General features: G+C 37.7%; 1 protein-coding gene across 2 annotated transcripts in view; it reads right to left on the bottom strand.

Moving 5' to 3' along the window:
• Positions 1-17,538, bottom strand: part of LOC109040889 (BOS complex subunit NOMO1) — a 213,725-nt gene that overhangs the window by 185,456 nt on the left and 10,731 nt on the right. The window lies entirely within an intron of this gene.

Here is a 17,538-nt window from a genome sequence, read left to right on the forward strand (position 1 = left end):
CAATTTTTTTAAATTCATTTTCGGATAATGTGCATCATTCTGAGTTTAAAGAATTTTTCCCAGAAATTTCTGACCCCCCCCCCCCCCCCAACCCTCCAAAAAAGCTCCTGAAATTTCAGAAATTGTTGGCGGGAAAATTTAAAGCAAAGAATGGCAGGAGAGTGTAGCCATTGTGTGACGTCGCAACCAGTAGCCTACGTTTGTTTATTTTACAAATACATGAAATTCCCGATAAGGAGTCAAGAGGCAACATTTCAAAGGGAATTATCAGACTGTTGGAGGCCGTATTCATCAAATTTTCTTGCAATAATAAGCTCTTTACTAGGGTGTCCCGAAAAAAGTTCGACCTCAAAAAATTACGTTTTCTGGTTATAGAAGTTTTCCATTAGGTTAGAAAACACTTTTGACCAAGTTTCAGATTTTTCGGTAAAGTTTAAGTGCTGCCGCATCGCACATTTGTGAAATTTGCGATCCCGATAATTGAGGTTTTTGGCGATTTGATGATTTTTTTTATTGACGAAGCAGTCTCGCTAGAACCCCGAAAATTTGAGATAGTAGCCTCCTAACACATTAATTTTGATATAAATTAAACATTTGGGCGTGCGAGACAGGGAAGTATGTTTTAACAATTCGGAAACTTGGCCGAAAACGCTTCTCAGGCGCAGATGGGACACAAATCAGCGAGTTGGCAAAATTTTTTTAAGTTTGAAGGAATATTGCTCTCGCCGTAAAAATTTAAGGTAGCTGACTTTTAATGGACTACTTTTGATAAAAATTACACATTTAAGCGTGGAAACCGCGGAAGTATTTTTTAAAATTCGGAAACATGAGCGAAAACATTGTTTTAACGCAAATATGCACTTCGGCAAAAATTGATTACTTTTTTAATTTTCGGAGAAATATTGCTGGCGATGTATGAACTAAAGGTAGTCGACTTCTAATGGCATATTTTTGGTCTCAGAGACAGAAAATTTACTCGTTGTTAAGGGACATTACCCGAAGAGAATTATTGCGAAACGCACACTGCAAGCTATGATGTCGGGAGGACGTACGGGCGCTCTCGAGACGAGAAGTTGTGTTTTGCTCGGCACCAGTTAATCAACCTCAAAACCCTGTTTTAAGTGACTTTTAAAACCAGTGTTTGGCATCAATCGATGCAATCTGGAAAGGAGCTTCCTTCTATAGACCTTTTTGAACCTTTTCTGTCCCTGGGGACCCAGTTTTGTGTCGTGTTTAAGTTCTGTGAAGTGGCCTAAAGTGTTGTGCAATCGAAAGATTTGCCAGCTTGGGCCACTCACGCAAGACTTGTCTGTTTTTGCGCATGCGCTCTTGAGCAGAAATTCGGCAACAATGGACTGATTACAATCTGAGCTAGCGATTGTCACCGTAGTCGTCTTTTTTTATGCCATCGGTCGCCATCAGTCGCCGTCACTGCGCAATCATTCGTGTTTTGTTTCGTTGATGCCATCAGAAATGGGCGGAGCTTAGTTTGTCAAACTGAGCTAGACCATCAGTCACGTGACGCTTTGACGCCATCAGCCGCAATCACTCGTCACCCGAGTCCGGAGTGTCTCCATGGAGCACCATCAGTGAAACCTAACCTCTAACAATTTTTTAGTAGCGTAATCCCGTGATTGGATAGAGAAAAATGGGCGTAACCATCAGTCGCAATCACAGCGATGCCATCGGTAAGCGACCGACGACATAAAAAAAGACGACTCGTGATTAATAATCCCACATACTTTGAGCAACACCTTAGAGCATCAACGCGGCGCGCGGCGCACGTCGCGCCGAACCGCTGACAACAGTAACGGTAGTCCTGCTGATTGTGAGCTCGCCTGCGTCTTATCGCCGAAATGAAGCCGTGTGTCCAACATGACCGGGCTCATTGCGAACAGTGCAAATGCGCTGTTCATAACGTCATGGACTGTCATAAAACCGACTGCATTAGGGAGAAACATTACTCCCTGAGTGCTCCTAAGGTTCTGGATAAGAAAAAAACCAAGGAGAAAACAGAACCCATGAGGACCTCTACTCCAATTCCTGATAACTCTGAACCCCCCGCCTCTCAATCACAGAGTAACCCTACCTTGATTGAGAATGAAAATGAAGTTCAAACAATGATGGCACTGATGAAAAAGATGACAAGATGGACTACACCGAAGCATCCCTGAAAAGAACCAGAAACGAAGACCTGAACTCTAGGGTGGGACTTATTTTTTTAAACCGACAAAACCAAATGTTGCACGGTCTTAAATGGTTCTATGTGATAAAAAAACACGGTAGCCAAGAGGATTTTGAGAAAAAAATTTTTTAACCCGGCGCGCACAGAGCCTAAACATCGAGATTTTTCCGGTTTTTTTGGCATTTTCGCCGTATATTTTTGATATTTTTGCCAGCAACACAGATTCGACGCTAGATGTCCAAGAATTGGTACAAACCTAGCACATACCTTGCTGATTAAGGGAAAATTTTTGTTTTTCTCGTAGGTCACTCTCAGTTCGCTTGGTAATGCCGAAACTCTCCGCTCGGCAGCTCTAAAAATCGAAATTTCGTCGTTTTTTAACGTATAATGAGCTTTTTGAGCAACCTATAATGGTAGTAAAAATCCGAAAATTTGTGGAAAGAAAGTCCATACCATCAGTATGGAAGGGCAGATGTCAGAAAACTCCTACGTCTTTTACTTTCTGCCAAGCTATGCCCAGAATGGTGGAAAACTTGTCAAAAATAGCTCAATTTTGACCGTTTTTTCGCGTTCGAAAATTTATTGGACACCCTGTAATGACAATGAAGGTCCGAAAATTTGTGGAAAGTAAGTTCATACCATCTGTATGAAATAAAAAATTTTACTTGGTTCATACGTCTTATATTCTTCGTCCTGCGATACCCGAAATGGCAGCGAAAACGTCAAAAATACCTCAAATTGGCCGTTTTTTGATAATTTTTTGGAACACCTTGTAGTGGCAGTGGAGGTCCGAGAATTTGTGCAAAGTAAGTTCATACCCTCCGCAAGGGATAAAAAAATCTACTTGGTTCCTATGTCTTACATTCCTCGTTGTGCGGTGCCCGCAATCACTTCGGAAACGTCAAATATATCTGAATTCGGCCAATTTTTCGAGTGTGAAATTTTTTTGGCACCCTGTTATGACATCAGCGACTCTTAAAAGTGCCAAGTAAATATACGTTATTTATACATCTGAAAGGAACGGCAATTTTTCAAAGACCCTTACATTTATAATTGTTGTCGCTAGACGCCCAGGAATGAGGCGAAATTTTCCAAAATACCTAAATTTATCCATTCCTTTCTTTCAACACTAGCTTCTTACATAATTTCGGACTTCCGCTGTCAGTACAGGGTGTCTGCAAAAATAATTCGGTAAAAAAAATTGACCGCATTCAGGTATGTAGTTGACGTTTCCGATGCGATTGCGGGCACCGCTCAACGAGGAATGCATACCATAGGAACGATGTAGAATTTTTCATTGCATGAAGATGGAATGATCTCACTTTCAGCATATTTTTCGACCTCTGTTGCCGTTACAGGGTGTCTATTAAATTTTAATAGCGAAAGACCGGTCAAAATGGAGGTATTTTTCACGATTTTTGTGTATCTGAAGACACCGTGCGACCAAGAATCAAACATCTATGGACCTTTTGAAATTTGCCCTTTTATACTGGTGGTATGGACTTGCTTTTCCCCAATTTTCGAACTTCCAGTGTCATTACAGGGTGTCTAATAAATTTTGCCATTGAAGAAACGGTCGAATTGAGGTATTTTTGACGTTTTCGAAGTGATTGCGGGCACCGCACAACGAGGAATGTAAGACATAGGAACCAAGTAGATTTTTTTATCCCTTGCGGAGGGTATGAACTTACTTTGCACAAATTCTCGGACCTCCACTGCCACTACAAGGTGTTCCAAAAAATTATCAAAAAACGGCCAATTTGAGGTATTTTTGACGTTTTCGCTGCCATTTCGGGTATCGCAGGACGAAGAATATAAGACGTATGAACCAAGTAAAATTTTTTATTTCATACAGATGGTATGAACTTACTTTCCACAAATTTTCGGACCTTCATTGTCATTACAGGGTGTCCAATAAATTTTCGAACGCGAAAAAAAACGGTCAAAATTGAGCTATTTTTGACAAGTTTTCCACCATTCTGGGCATAGCTTGGCAGAAAGTAAAAGACGTAGGAGTTTTCTGACATCTGCCCTTCCATACTGATGGTATGGACTTTCTTTCCACAAATTTTCGGATTTTTACTACCATTATAGGTTGCTCAAAAAGCTCATTATACGTTAAAAAACGACGAAATTTCGATTTTTAGAGCTGCCGAGCGGAGAGTTTCGGCATTACCAAGCGAACTGAGAGTGACCTACGAGAAAAACAAAAATTTTCCCTTAATCTGCAAGGTATGTGCTAGGTTTGTACCAATTCTTGGACATCTAGCGTCGAATCTGTGTTGCTGGCAAAAATATCAAAAATATACGGCGAAAATGCCAAAAAAACCGGAAAAATCTCGATGTTTAGGCTCTGTGCGCGCCGGGTTAAAAATTTTTTTTCTCAAAATCCTCTTGGCTACCGTGTTTTTTTATCACATAGAACCATTTAAGACCGTGCAACATTTGGTTTTGTTGATTTAAAAAAATAAGTCCCACCCTACTGAACTCCTCTAGCAGCGACATCGGATCCCATAAGGGAAACACTGGAAACAAAAAGCCAGCACTAGAAACTACCACCCTTCCCGAAAAACCTAATGTCGGGAAACAAAAGGAAGTTGACAAAACTGATGCAAATGAAACCGACTCTAACTCCGATGATGGTTTCCTGGTACCCAAGAGCTCAATCGTACTCACGAAAAAGGCCACAAAAAACAGCACAAGAGGAAGAAGCAAAAGCCTCTCATCACATCTGGCCTCCACATCTAGAAACAGAAGTGTTTCAGGAACCAGAAACACCAAGAACCCAACAAAGAAGACAGAAGAAACCCAGGATCATGAACCCAAAATGAGTGAGACCGACCAAAATGCTCAAAAACCCGCTGACGAAACGAAACTCCCGGAAATTACCATTGAATCTCTTTTTGGAAACATTGTTACCCCCAGTGAATTCTCTTGGCCAATTTTACAAGAAATGTTATTAGCATTAAGAAAATCCATTGTGACTAATGATAATCATTTTAAAGATCAAATTGATTTTTGGAAAAACAAATATGAAAAAGCCCAAACAGAATAAGTATCCTTAAGATCAAAATTTGAAGAACATATATCAGAGTTCAATAACAAATTAACAAATGTTCCACAAACCGTTAGCAAATTAGATAAGAAAAGTAATGACTTCCCTGCACTGAATGAAAAATTAAATTACAGTGAACAGCTCAAGAAAAACAAGCAAAATCTTACTTGTGGAGTTGTCAATAGAGTCTCCAAAGAAGTCACTATACTTTTAGAATCTAGTGTTTCTGGAAAAACTGTGAATGAACAACAACTATTTGAAATGATTCACAAGGAAATCCCACCCAACTTAGGGAAAATTTTTTCGTTAAAATTGAATAAGGACAAGGACTTTGTAATTAGAGCTAAAACTGATGACAGAGGAAGATTAGAAAGTGCACTAAAAAATTGCCTTAAATCCAAATCAGTAAATGTTAAAGCCACTTATCCATCAGAAGTTGTTGGTTTTGGTCCAGTTCCAGCCAACATGTTCGAATCCCAAGTTCTTAAGGAAATTCATGCCGAACTCAAAAACAAGCACATTCTCGAAAATATTCAAGGGAAAACACATATTTTCCGAACCATTAAATTAAGGAATAATTACAGTACCCCCAAAAATATAATGTACATGAGAATTGAATCACCCCTGCTTGAAGATGTCCTAATTCAAAGAAACTTTTATTTAAGTACCTTCGGCTTTGCTAAAGCTGAACCAAAAATCCTTGTATCCCCATGTATGAACTGCCTAGATCTGTATCGTGGAACAAAAATTTGTAAAAATGAAGTGTTATGCCTCAAATGTGGTAAAAATAACCATAAAATCGCCCAATGCAAAGAAGAAAATGCAAAATGTATAAACTGCGTCAGACATAAAATCAAAGAAAATTTAGATACTTCCCACTAGCTCCAAATACTCCATCTATCTTAAAGCCCTAGAACAGAAATGTAGACGATATGACGATCATGATAATCTATTCTATGAACAGTTCAGAAACACCTTGACACTACCTCACTGTGGCAGTACACAGGTAGTTAATAATGTAAACAATCCTGACCTTTCTCAACAAAATCAATCATGAATACCCGGACTAATAATCGATTTGAGATGCTTGAACTTGACACAGAATCTAATCAAATCGACTCTATTAACGCTAATTTGATAATGAACTCATATGTCAACATGTTCGTCCTATCTCTAAATGTATTATTTGTTTTGATCCTAGATCTTACTCGGATTTAAACTGTATCTAGTGTAAACACAATATCAAAGCCAAAAACTGCAGCAGGTGTAAAGAAATGTTACTTCCCCCTCTTAGACTGCCTTGCGGAAGAATCATTAGACCTATTATGCTTCCTCAATTATGGTCCGCTGCTTATAGCTCTGATGAAGATGATAATACAAACCCTTTGCCCGTACATGAGTTGCAAAACGGTGATTCATCTTGTCAAACCTTTAGCGAAGACTCAAACGTATTTACTACTAAAAGAGATAAAATTATCTTCAAAAAGGTAGAAGAAAAGGATGTGATACTTAGCAAAAATCCGCCTAGCGATAATTTGAATATAATTCGCAAAAATAAAGATGAAAATGAATCCGTGAATTCTTCGAACTCCGATATCGATACTAGTCAAGAGAAGACTAGTATGTCAATACTGTTAGGTAATGTCAATACTAACCCCCACTCACATGATTTACTGAAAGATATTGTTCAAAAGCGCAAAATAGGATGTTATTTTTTCACTGAACCCAATGTCACGAAGGCAAATCTGTCAAAAATTAAGACAGAAAATAATGGAATTAAAAAGAAAAAACCTCCCTCTTCTGGATAAATTAAACGAGTTGGAAAATCTTAAAAAAGAACTCACCACCAATATAATCGAATCAAAAAAGAAAAAATATAGAGATCTTCTGGATGAATTGGACACTGATATATGGGGTAAAGGCTACAAAATTTTTAGACGCCGTCTTAAAAATCCGCGCTCACATGATAACTCAACCCTCTCTGCAGAAGAGCTACTAGACCAGATTAAGAAACTCTTTCCAGATCATTAAGATGTAACCTGGAGAGAAACGGTGGTGGATCGGGCGGATATCCCGGAGATTTCCATGGACGAAGTCCGTTCAGCCATTAGAAAACTTAAAAATGGAAAGGCCCCAGGACCCAACGGTATCTTGCCGGTTATCACTAAACTTTTATCGATACTAATATTAAAATGTTTACAGAAATGTGTAATACTTTACTGAAAGAGGGTACCTTTCCTGACAACAGGAAGGAAGCAAAGCTGATTCTCTTCCCCAAATTGAAACCTGGTGATCCTCAGAAAAACTACAGACCTATATGCCTCATTAACACTCTCTCAAAAATTTTCGAACATATTATAGCAAGCTCTCAAATTCCTTTTCCTTCGATATTAGGCAACACAGCTTTCGTAAAGGCAAATCAACCATCACGGCCCTGGAATCACTAAAAAAAATCTTTGATTACCATATGAGAAAACCAGTTGCCAGGAGAGGTATCCTTAGTCTAGTATCGCTAGATATAAAAAATGCTTTCAACAGCATAAGCTGGCTAGATTTCATAAGCACCCTGTGTAAAAGAAATGTTCCACCCTATTTAATAAGAATTATGAAATCGTATCTTTCTGATAGATATCTTGTATTCCCGGACTTTAAAATTAAATTAAACTCTGGGGGAGCGCAAGGTAGCATTCTAGGTCCTCTAATTTTTCTAATAATTTTCGACGAGATAGTGAGAATGAAATTGGATATCTGTGCAGAGAAAAACGTTTATGCCGACGATACGCTCTTGGCTTTTGAGACAGAAAATGTCGAAACTCTTTTGAAAGACACTGAAACCACCTCTAATAAAATTAAGAAAAAACTTAAGAAGAAAAAATTAATAGTTGAAAAAAGTAAGACTGAGGCTTTAATTCTAGCTGGTACCTAGTATTAAAGAAAAAATCATATAAAAATTAAAATTGGTGATACACTAGTGGAAACTAAAAATGTAATGAAAAATCTGGGTTTCTATTTAACTAAAAATCTTAATTTCAGCAAACATCTGGAACTTACTTGTAGTAAACTTAAGAAAACAGCGAATCATTACAACCAGATTCTTCGCAATAAATTCGGCCCAACTTTTCATAGACGTATTTTATGGTGTTACAATTTGGATTACTGCTATGCAATGGAATAAGACACTCACTTTAATCGAATCTTCTATTCGGCCATTAAAGAAAACGTTGATTTGCGGTTATAAATCTGTGTCTAACTTCGCTCAAGATGTAATCTCTGGAGTTCCCCCTGCTAATCTATTAATAGAGCAAAAACTTAGAATGGCGAGAGGAGAGAATAGACTAAATGTAGAAATGGATATTCGAAATAAATGGAGAGAAGTATGGAGGAATGAGAAAGGTAATAAATGGATCAAAACCATCTTGAAAGACTTGGATGATTGGTTAGATCGTAAGCATGGTTATCCGGATTTCTATATTACTCAGTATATGTCTGGCCACGGGGCTATCGGTACTTATTTAGAAAAAAGACACTTAATCAATTCTTCCCTTTGTAAATGTGGCGAATTGGATACCCCTGAACATACTTTTTTTCTATGTAAATTAAATGATGCCTCTAGGTTAGAATTAGAAAGTAAGATGAACTCTAAAGTAAATGCAAATAATTTACTAGAATTAATGTTACATAATAGAAATAATTGGAAACTAAGTTACAAGTATATTAAGGACATTTTAGAATCTAAGGCTAAAACTTATAAGATAGCTGGTAATAATAGTAATAACTCCGCCCCTAAACCCCCCGATGTAATGCCCACAGGCGGTTCCAGGGCTTCGTTAGATTAGTTCTCGAAATTTAAGATCAATAATGTATTTAATCTGTACCATTTGTAATAAGTTTGTATTTGTATCTCTAAATATCTAATAAAAAAAAAAAAAAAAGCTATAATGTCGGAATCTAAACTATCTGTTTCTGGAACCAAAACTATTATTTGTTGTCAAAACTATACTATTAGAAGTCGACTACCTTCACTTCATACATCGCCAGCAATATTTCTCCGAAAATTAAAAAATTGATCAATTTTCGCCGAAATACATATTTGCGTTAAAACAATGTTTTAGCTCTAGAGTCCGAGTTTTAAAAAATACTTCCGCGGTCTCTACGCTTAAATGTTTAAATTATATCAAAAATAGTCTATTAGAAGTCAACTATCTTAAATCTTTATGATGAGAGCAATATTCCTTCAAACTTTAAAAAATTAGCCAACTCGCTGATTTGTATCCCATTTCCTTCTTCCGGCTTCTAATCCTTTTTTCAAATTTTTTAGGAATCTACAGCCATCTAGAGTACCTATATAGCGAGAGTATGGACAGATCGCTTCATGGAGGGCTTAGGGCCCAAAAGTGCAGCCACCCTTCTAACCAACTTCTGACGCACAAAATTTCACTGCCAGTCTGCAGATTCCAATTCCAAATAAGATGGCTAAGAATGTACATAAATGAGCGTTCTTCCCCAAAATTGAGTCAATTTATGCAAAAACTAAGTCAAATACATGCTTTATAAACGATGGTTCGTAACAATTGTATCAGTAAAGGGCTCTGAATAATTAAAATTCATAGGTTGGCTGCATTTCTGGGCCCTAACTTTATTCATGGAGACATCGGTGAAGGCCTGATGGAGTTTCACATCTGTCTATACTCTCGCTATACAGGCACTCTACAGCCATCTATAGACAAATGAGGTTATTTCGAGCTGAGAAGGATTTGAAAGAGTAGAATTGTAATATTGGACATTTTTAGGGTTTTTAGGGAGTTAGGTGGGGAGATAGTAAAAGTAAGTGACCCCTACACCAGCTTCACGCTAAGAGGCTCGACATAGCGACTAATAAGAAGATGATTGACTGAGCCATGGAAAACATACCAACTGAACAATCAGGACTAATTGTTTGGTAAGGTATGGAAAGGTTGTATGGACAAATAAAAACGTTAATACCTTCATTCAAAAAGAACTTAAATAATTTTCATTATGCACAAATCGTGCTGTACCGGTAACTTTGAAGGGGAAACCTATATCACAGTGCTTAAAATGAGAGTCTAGTTTCAAAACTTATTTTTTCCATTTTTTTTTTTTTTTTTTTTTTTCAAATTGCATAATTATGTCCTTTGAATTCTGCTAAAACGAACGATGTACCTATTCACTCTGGTACAACTCGACTGTACCTCGAGTTGTCGGGTCCATTAAAGTGAAAACGTTGAAATGAAATGAGTGTCAGCGCAGGACCCAAAGAGAGGGAGGAGGAGAGTGTTTAGCTCAGGTAGATTTATTGTAATACTAGGCTGGGGTCTTTTTTAGACGTTCGCAGTTAGGAGCAAGTGTTGTTTTCGGAAATCGTAACCCTAAGTTAGCACATCCACAGCATCAAATCAAATGTTTTTTCGAGGAAATTTTTCTTGTTCTAGAAGGTTTATTTTATCAACTATCACCACTAACTGTTGAAAGTTGTGAAGCTCATGTTCGAACTGAAACATAAGAGGTCCAACAGATTTTGCAGTTCCTTATCACCCTACCGCCCCTTATTAATAAGCTTTAGCTGTGTAACTTGGCCTGTTCGATTGATTATTATGTAACAAACGAACGAACGGTCTGGGTATTAAACGAATACTGATTCGTTTGCTGTGTGTCTGAAAAGAAGGGAAAAGTATTTCACACTGGTGTTTAATGGAGGAAAAATGGACTTCATTTTTCCACCTTCTGGCTATTTTCCAAAACTCGCATTTTCTTGACACCGAAATTTTTTTTTCTTTTAAAGTTTGGTTTATTCGGAAAATTAGAAGATAATGGATAAAACTGAGGTAATTCAAGCTTCAGCAGTCAAAATTAAGTTGGAGAAACTCCTTTAGATACCTGTGCACAAAAGCTGCTTTGCAGTCGTGACTTGCGGGGCTTTTAATTAGGAAGGCGTGGAAAATACATGCCTCTTATTTGTCTTTCTTTTTTTTCTCTCCCTCATCATTTTCTTTTGTAAAAAAGCTGAAGAGGTACCCTAGGGTGCGTCAAAAAAAATGAAAGTCTGAAATGTTCCGCTCCCCAGGCGACAATCAATGACACTTGGTAAAAAAACATGCTTGCCAAAAGAGGGTTATACAAAATCGGCAATTTTTCCCCCCTCTTGGATTTTGCCCGGAGTTGGATATGTTGTTCCCTATCACAAGACACGCCTTTTTCCGGCGTTGGCAAGTTCACCCGAAATTTTTCCCGCATGCTACAGCGTTACCAAGTTGAAAACAGGCAAGTTCCGTAAGTGGCATTAAAATTGAGCGATGAAGTTGCGGTTTTAACGAAAATTCTCTAAAAATTGCGCACTTTTACAAAATGACCATCTTTTTAATGTCGCATTAATTTTAACATGCATTATTGCCAATTTTTCGGTTTTTAAATTCGACAAATTTTACAAATCCGCAAATACCCAAAAAAGCTATCTTCAAAAATTGAATAAACAGTTGTCAAATCGATAGTTCGTTCGATTCCGCATCCATTGATATATTATAGCTTGCAGGGAAACTTTTGGATCACGAGATATCATCATTTTTGTAAACAGCTTTATGGAGCGACGACGCTTTTTGAGTCCGGGCAGATAGAAATTTTAGCCTCCAAAAACACCGAGTAGCATTAATTCCATGGTTTCCTATGTAATTTTTGGCGCTGAATCCGAATTTGACCATTTCATAAAAAAATTGTAGCCAAGAAGTTGCCAACGGGGTACGTGCAAAACGGGCCATTTCACGCTCGTGTCGGATACCATTGAAACTTGCCCTATTCATTCATCTAAGAATGCCCCATGTTTACCCAAAGTTTCAAGTCCCCAGAATATTTTGGGGGGAAGTAGTGGGGGGTCCAAGTTGAAAATCCGCTAAATTTTCGCGAATTTTTTACTAAAAAACTACTAAATATTTCAAAACGCGGTTTAAACGAGCGTTTTCAGCATGAAAAGAGCTTTCAGAAAATGTATAATATCACTCCATTTTTAATTTCTTTGAAAAACCGATATGTTGTTCCTGACTCTCTATGGCACCTATGTGTCTTTACCGTATCCTGGGGAAATGTTTTGTTCGCGAGTTATAAGCGCGGAAAGGAGCGAAAGTCGGGAAAATCGGCTATTTTGAACTGCGCGCGTCGCATGGTTTAGAAGGAGAACGCCCCATTCTGCTCAGTTCGGCGAATCACACTCCTCTGCCGACCTCGCATTTTTGCCACATGTCTCCTGATCCGTCGCCGCGCGCAGTTCAAAATAGCCGATTTTCCCGACTTTCGCTCCTTTCCGCGCTTATAACTCGCGAACAAAACATTTCCCCAGGATACGGTAAAGACATATAAGTGCCATAGAGAGTCAGGAACAACATATCGGTTTTTCAAAGAAATTAAAAATGGAGTATTTTGGGGATCGGCCCGAACGTGACAAAAAAGCGGGTCACTTTTTAGCGTTCTGGCGTTTCGGAGTGATAACTCGAGTTTAAATCGACTAAACCCTATGATATAATACATTTTCTGAAAGCTCTTTTCACGCTGAAAACGCTCGTTTAAACCGCGTTTCGAAATATTTAGTAGTTTTTGAGTAAAAAATTCGCGAAAATTTAGCGGATTTTCAACTTGGACCCCCCGCCACTTCCCCCCAAAATTTTTTGGGGACTTGAAACTTTGGGTAAACATGGGGCATTCTTAGATGAATGAATAGGGCAAGTTTCAATGGTATCCGACACGAGCGTGAAATGGCCCGTTTTGCAGGTACCCCACCCCATTGGCAAAAATGACTTAAAATCGGCCTTTTTAGCGGATTATGGCCAGTGACTTGCCAGGAGTTGATCAGATGACAAAATTGGTTATTTCCAAAGTTAAATCTTGCTAGACTTTCTACAAGTGAGTCAAATTTTTTCTGCTCACGGCAAAATTAAACGCGCGACAAGCAGCAAACTGAAAAAAAGACACCAAAATCGGCGCTTTTTGCGGTTTTTGTCCTAAGTTTCTTGTTTTCCGTCTGGATGAACATTCTTAGGAAAATCTGGATTACAGAGAGTGTAACGACAGACTATTGTATTCTTACATACATAGATAAGAACCGCTTTAACAGCGGTCTCTCGCGCCCCGCGACGCTTAACCGCCATAGTTCCTTGTCCTCCCACAGGTCCTCAGAAATTTGGAGCGCCCTGATTCCTTTTTAGGCCCCTTATTGCTCTTTCCTGGGCGTCTTCTTCACTTTGGTATTGTTATTTTTTTCTTTTGTACTCCATTTTCTCAGAATTATAAAATAAATATGTATACTGAATATAGGGCGATGAATGATAATGGTCAAGTACCGCCAACATTCAACAATTGTACGTAATTTTGGCAATATTGCAGTGCGCCTTGTCTTGTTTTAATGGAGTCATTCTGATGAGTACATTTTATTCATTTATTTTTAGCAGAAATTTTTCCATTATTGTTTCAAAATGTGATTTATTGACACGATTATTCGACAAAACTCACTGTTTTATGAATTTTTCCTCTCTGGACTAAGCACCCTAGTTATTAGTATACATCTAAGTTGAAAATTAAATTATTCTACAGAAGTGTATTATTTTGCGCAAGAGATACATTCATAAAATTTAAAAATAAGAAGTGAACAAAGAACATAGGACAAATATCGAAAAGACCAGCGAAAATTCAAGTATTTTTTGTTTCAGCTTGGCAACATTGGAACATGTCCGATTTTATTTTATTGTTCAGTCCAGGCAATAAAGGATTTTACCTTGCAAAATTTAGGTGAAATCAGGTTATGATTGATTCCTATGTAATTTTTTACGCTGAATCCGAATTTTTGGTTTCCCAACAAAGTTTCCCTGTGCTAACTCCGGAAAATCGGAAAAACCGCGAAAAATCACGTTTTTCCGCGGTTTTCCCGAGATATCTCTTATCCAGTGCAATATATCGAGAAGATAATTAGTTACAAAAATAAAGCTGATAACATTTCCTATAAAAATGATCTGAACGTTCTTTTCATACGTCCAGTAAGGGGAGTGCTGGAGCCGTGGAAAGCTGTTAAAACTCGTAAAATCGCGATTTTCCACGGTTTTTTCGCCATTCGTGTGAAATAAATTTGTTCTTTCGCAAAATTTCAGGATAATCTCACCTTAAAAATTAATGCTGCTTCCTTTTAGGACAAAAATGATGCCAATTTTTTCTATTTGGGTCTAGTGGGAGTGGTTTTAAAGCCGTGAAAAGCTCAAAAATCGCGATTTTCCGGCATATTTTCGTAACATGTCCGTTCTTGTACAAAAAACTCATTTAAAGTGACTTAAAAATTCGATCTCATAAAATTGTCAACATGCATACTAGAATTCGCTCCCTTGGCGCACCCTGGTGCTCTGCGACATCCAAACGCCAGGTGTGCTTATCCACGTAAAGGTTAGTAGACAACGAACGACGTAATAAAGTAGTGCAATTTTCAACATCAGGGTTCCCAGCCAATTTTGGAAAAAAAAAATCCCTGACTTTTCCAGGTTTTCCAGGCCAAAATGAAAATTTTTCCAGGCCTTTTTCCGTGGAAAAAACTCAAATAATTTGCCCTAAAAGAGACAGCGCGCGCATTTTTCGGTTTTTGTAAAAACTCTTCTATTTTCATCAATTTTTGATCTGGTTTAGCTTTTTTTTTTTATAAGAACCAGGCTAGGATAGTATCATAACACGAGTGAAATCACAAAAAAACTTAAAATGTGTTGAAAAAAAAATTGGCGAAATATAAACGCCTTCTTAAACGATACATGCATTGATGAAAGTAAATGATTTTTCAATTTGTTTCATTTACTCATAGTAGTATTGGATTTGAAAAATAAATCCCATCATGGTATTGCTGCTATGCTAAGGAAAAGAGCACTGAACAGATTCTTTTAAAATATAATCCAACCTGCAGTCTTCGTTCTGCAGACTATTAAGAACTTTTCTTAAAAAAAACTGAGAAATGCATATATATTTTTTAAATGAGCGTATTGTCCAGGGAAAAAAGGCAGAGTTAAAAAAAAAAATAACCTTTACCTTAGCATGCAGACATAGTTCTCAGCTAAGCGCAAGATATCCTAGTGAGTGTATTTGAAACTTTTACATTAAAGATTGAAGGTTACCCGATCGAAGAGGAGTGAAGAGGAGTGGCTAGCTCCTGCGATCTCTTTTTTCGTTGGACGCAACCGGTCGCACAAGATGCCCCAGGCACGTATCCAGGATTTTGTTTCGGGGGGGGGGGGGGGGGGCTTGTGGGGTCCCTCTACTACCGGTGGGTATGGAATACCCCCCAGAACGAAGGGGAGTCCGAGGGTCCTCCCCCGGAAAATTTTAGAAATTTGTAATCTAATTAGACGCAATTTGAGGCTTCCGTGAAGCAGATTTTCCATCAATGTCTGCAGAAAAGTTGCGTTTCCTTTTTGAACTTTCAGCAAAAAATACAAAATATGCATTCAAAAATATCCTGAAAATTTTTGAAATTTTAACTCTATTTGGACGCATTTAGAGGCTTCTGGGACGCAGATTTTCCATCAATGTCTGCAGAAAAGTTACGTTTCCTCTTTGAACTTTCAGCAAAAAATACAAAATATGCATTCAAAAATATCCTGAAAATTTTTGAAATTTTAACTCTATTTAGACGCATTTTGAGGCTTCTGTGACGCAGATTTTCCATCAGTTTCTGCATAAAAATTACGCCTTTTTTTTTACTTTCAGCATGAAATACTTTCGAAATATATGCATTCGACAAATCTAGAAAATTTGTGAAATTTCAACTCTATTTAGACGCATTTTGAGGCTTCTGTGACACAGATTTTCCATCAGTTTCTGCATAAAATTTTCGCTTTTTTCACACAAAATACTTTCGAATTGTTCCATTCTGCAAAGTTGGAAAATTTCAGAAATTTTAACTCCATTTGGACGCATTTTGAGGCTTTTCTGACGAAAATTTTAGGAATGAACATGGTGTTTTCATTTGAGACTCTACATTAAAACAGATAAATATCTTCGACAGTCTCAAACTTCATATTTTCTCGCACTTTCTCATCTTCTGTCTCCTCTTTCCTCCTCTCTTTTCCCCCTTTTGTGGCTTTCGGGGGGGGGGGGGGGGAGGCTTGAGCCCCCAAGCCCCTCCCCTGGATACGTACCTGTCAGATGCCCCCATCATTGTGGCTCACCTGCAGGGGGAGCCACCGAACACTTCCGAGTAGTTCCGAATGCCGATAAAGAGGATGAGTTGGCGGAAAATTCAAAATACAACGAAGGCATTGCAGTTTCAATTTTTTTATTTTTATTTGTTTACTTATTGATTGTTTTTTCTCAGTACTTGAAAAAATTCCAGACTTTAGGAGCAAATTCCCTGACTTTTCCAGGTTTTCCAGGTCATTTTTTTTTCCTGACTTTTCCAGGTTTTCCAGATCGCTGGGAACCCTGAACTAACTTAAATGATGTTGAAAGTTCCTTGTATATCTAAAGAAACAACGGATATGGAATTGTCGAAAGCGTAAATAATGCAAAGAGTTGACATTTAAAAAATGTATTGATACAATTGTGTGCGAGAACAACCATAATAGTATCATAATAATTTTAGAATAGTAACTACTATGATAGTAAATATGTTCAATGTCAATGGAAAATCATATTTTTTCGCATTATTTGAGCTACCCATAATTCTCTATGCCGCACTTTTTGACCCTTGCTAAAAGCTTTTCACGTCATATTATGTGTTGACAATTTTATAAGATTCAATATTGAAGTCTCCATTAGCTGAGTTTTTGGCACAAGAAAGGATGTGTGACGAAAATATGCCGGAAATCTAGGAAAATCATTCCAGAAATTGTAGTAGTACAATCTTTAAATGTCAACTTTTTGCATTATTTACGCTTTCGACATATCCATATTCATTGTTTCTTTAGATATACAAGGAACTTTCAACATCATTTAAGTATGTTGAAAATTGCACTACTTTATTACGTCGTTCGTTGTCTACTAACCTTTACGTGGATAAGCACACCTGGCGTTTGGATGTCGCAGAGCACCAGGGTGCGCCAAGGGAGCGAATTCTAGTATGCATGTTGACAATTTTATGAGATCGAATTTTTAAGTCACTTTAAATGAGTTTTTTGTACAAGAACGGACATGTTACGAAAATATGCCGGAAAATCGCGATTTTTGAGCTTTTCACGGCTTTAAAACCACTCCCACTAGACCCAAATAGAAAAAATTGGCATCATTTTTGTCCTAAAAGGAAGCAGCATTAATTTTTAAGGTGAGATTATCC

This window comes from Bemisia tabaci, chromosome 2 (genome assembly GCF_918797505.1).
Source record: "Bemisia tabaci chromosome 2, PGI_BMITA_v3".
NCBI classification, from domain to species: Eukaryota; Metazoa; Arthropoda; class Insecta; order Hemiptera; family Aleyrodidae; genus Bemisia; species Bemisia tabaci.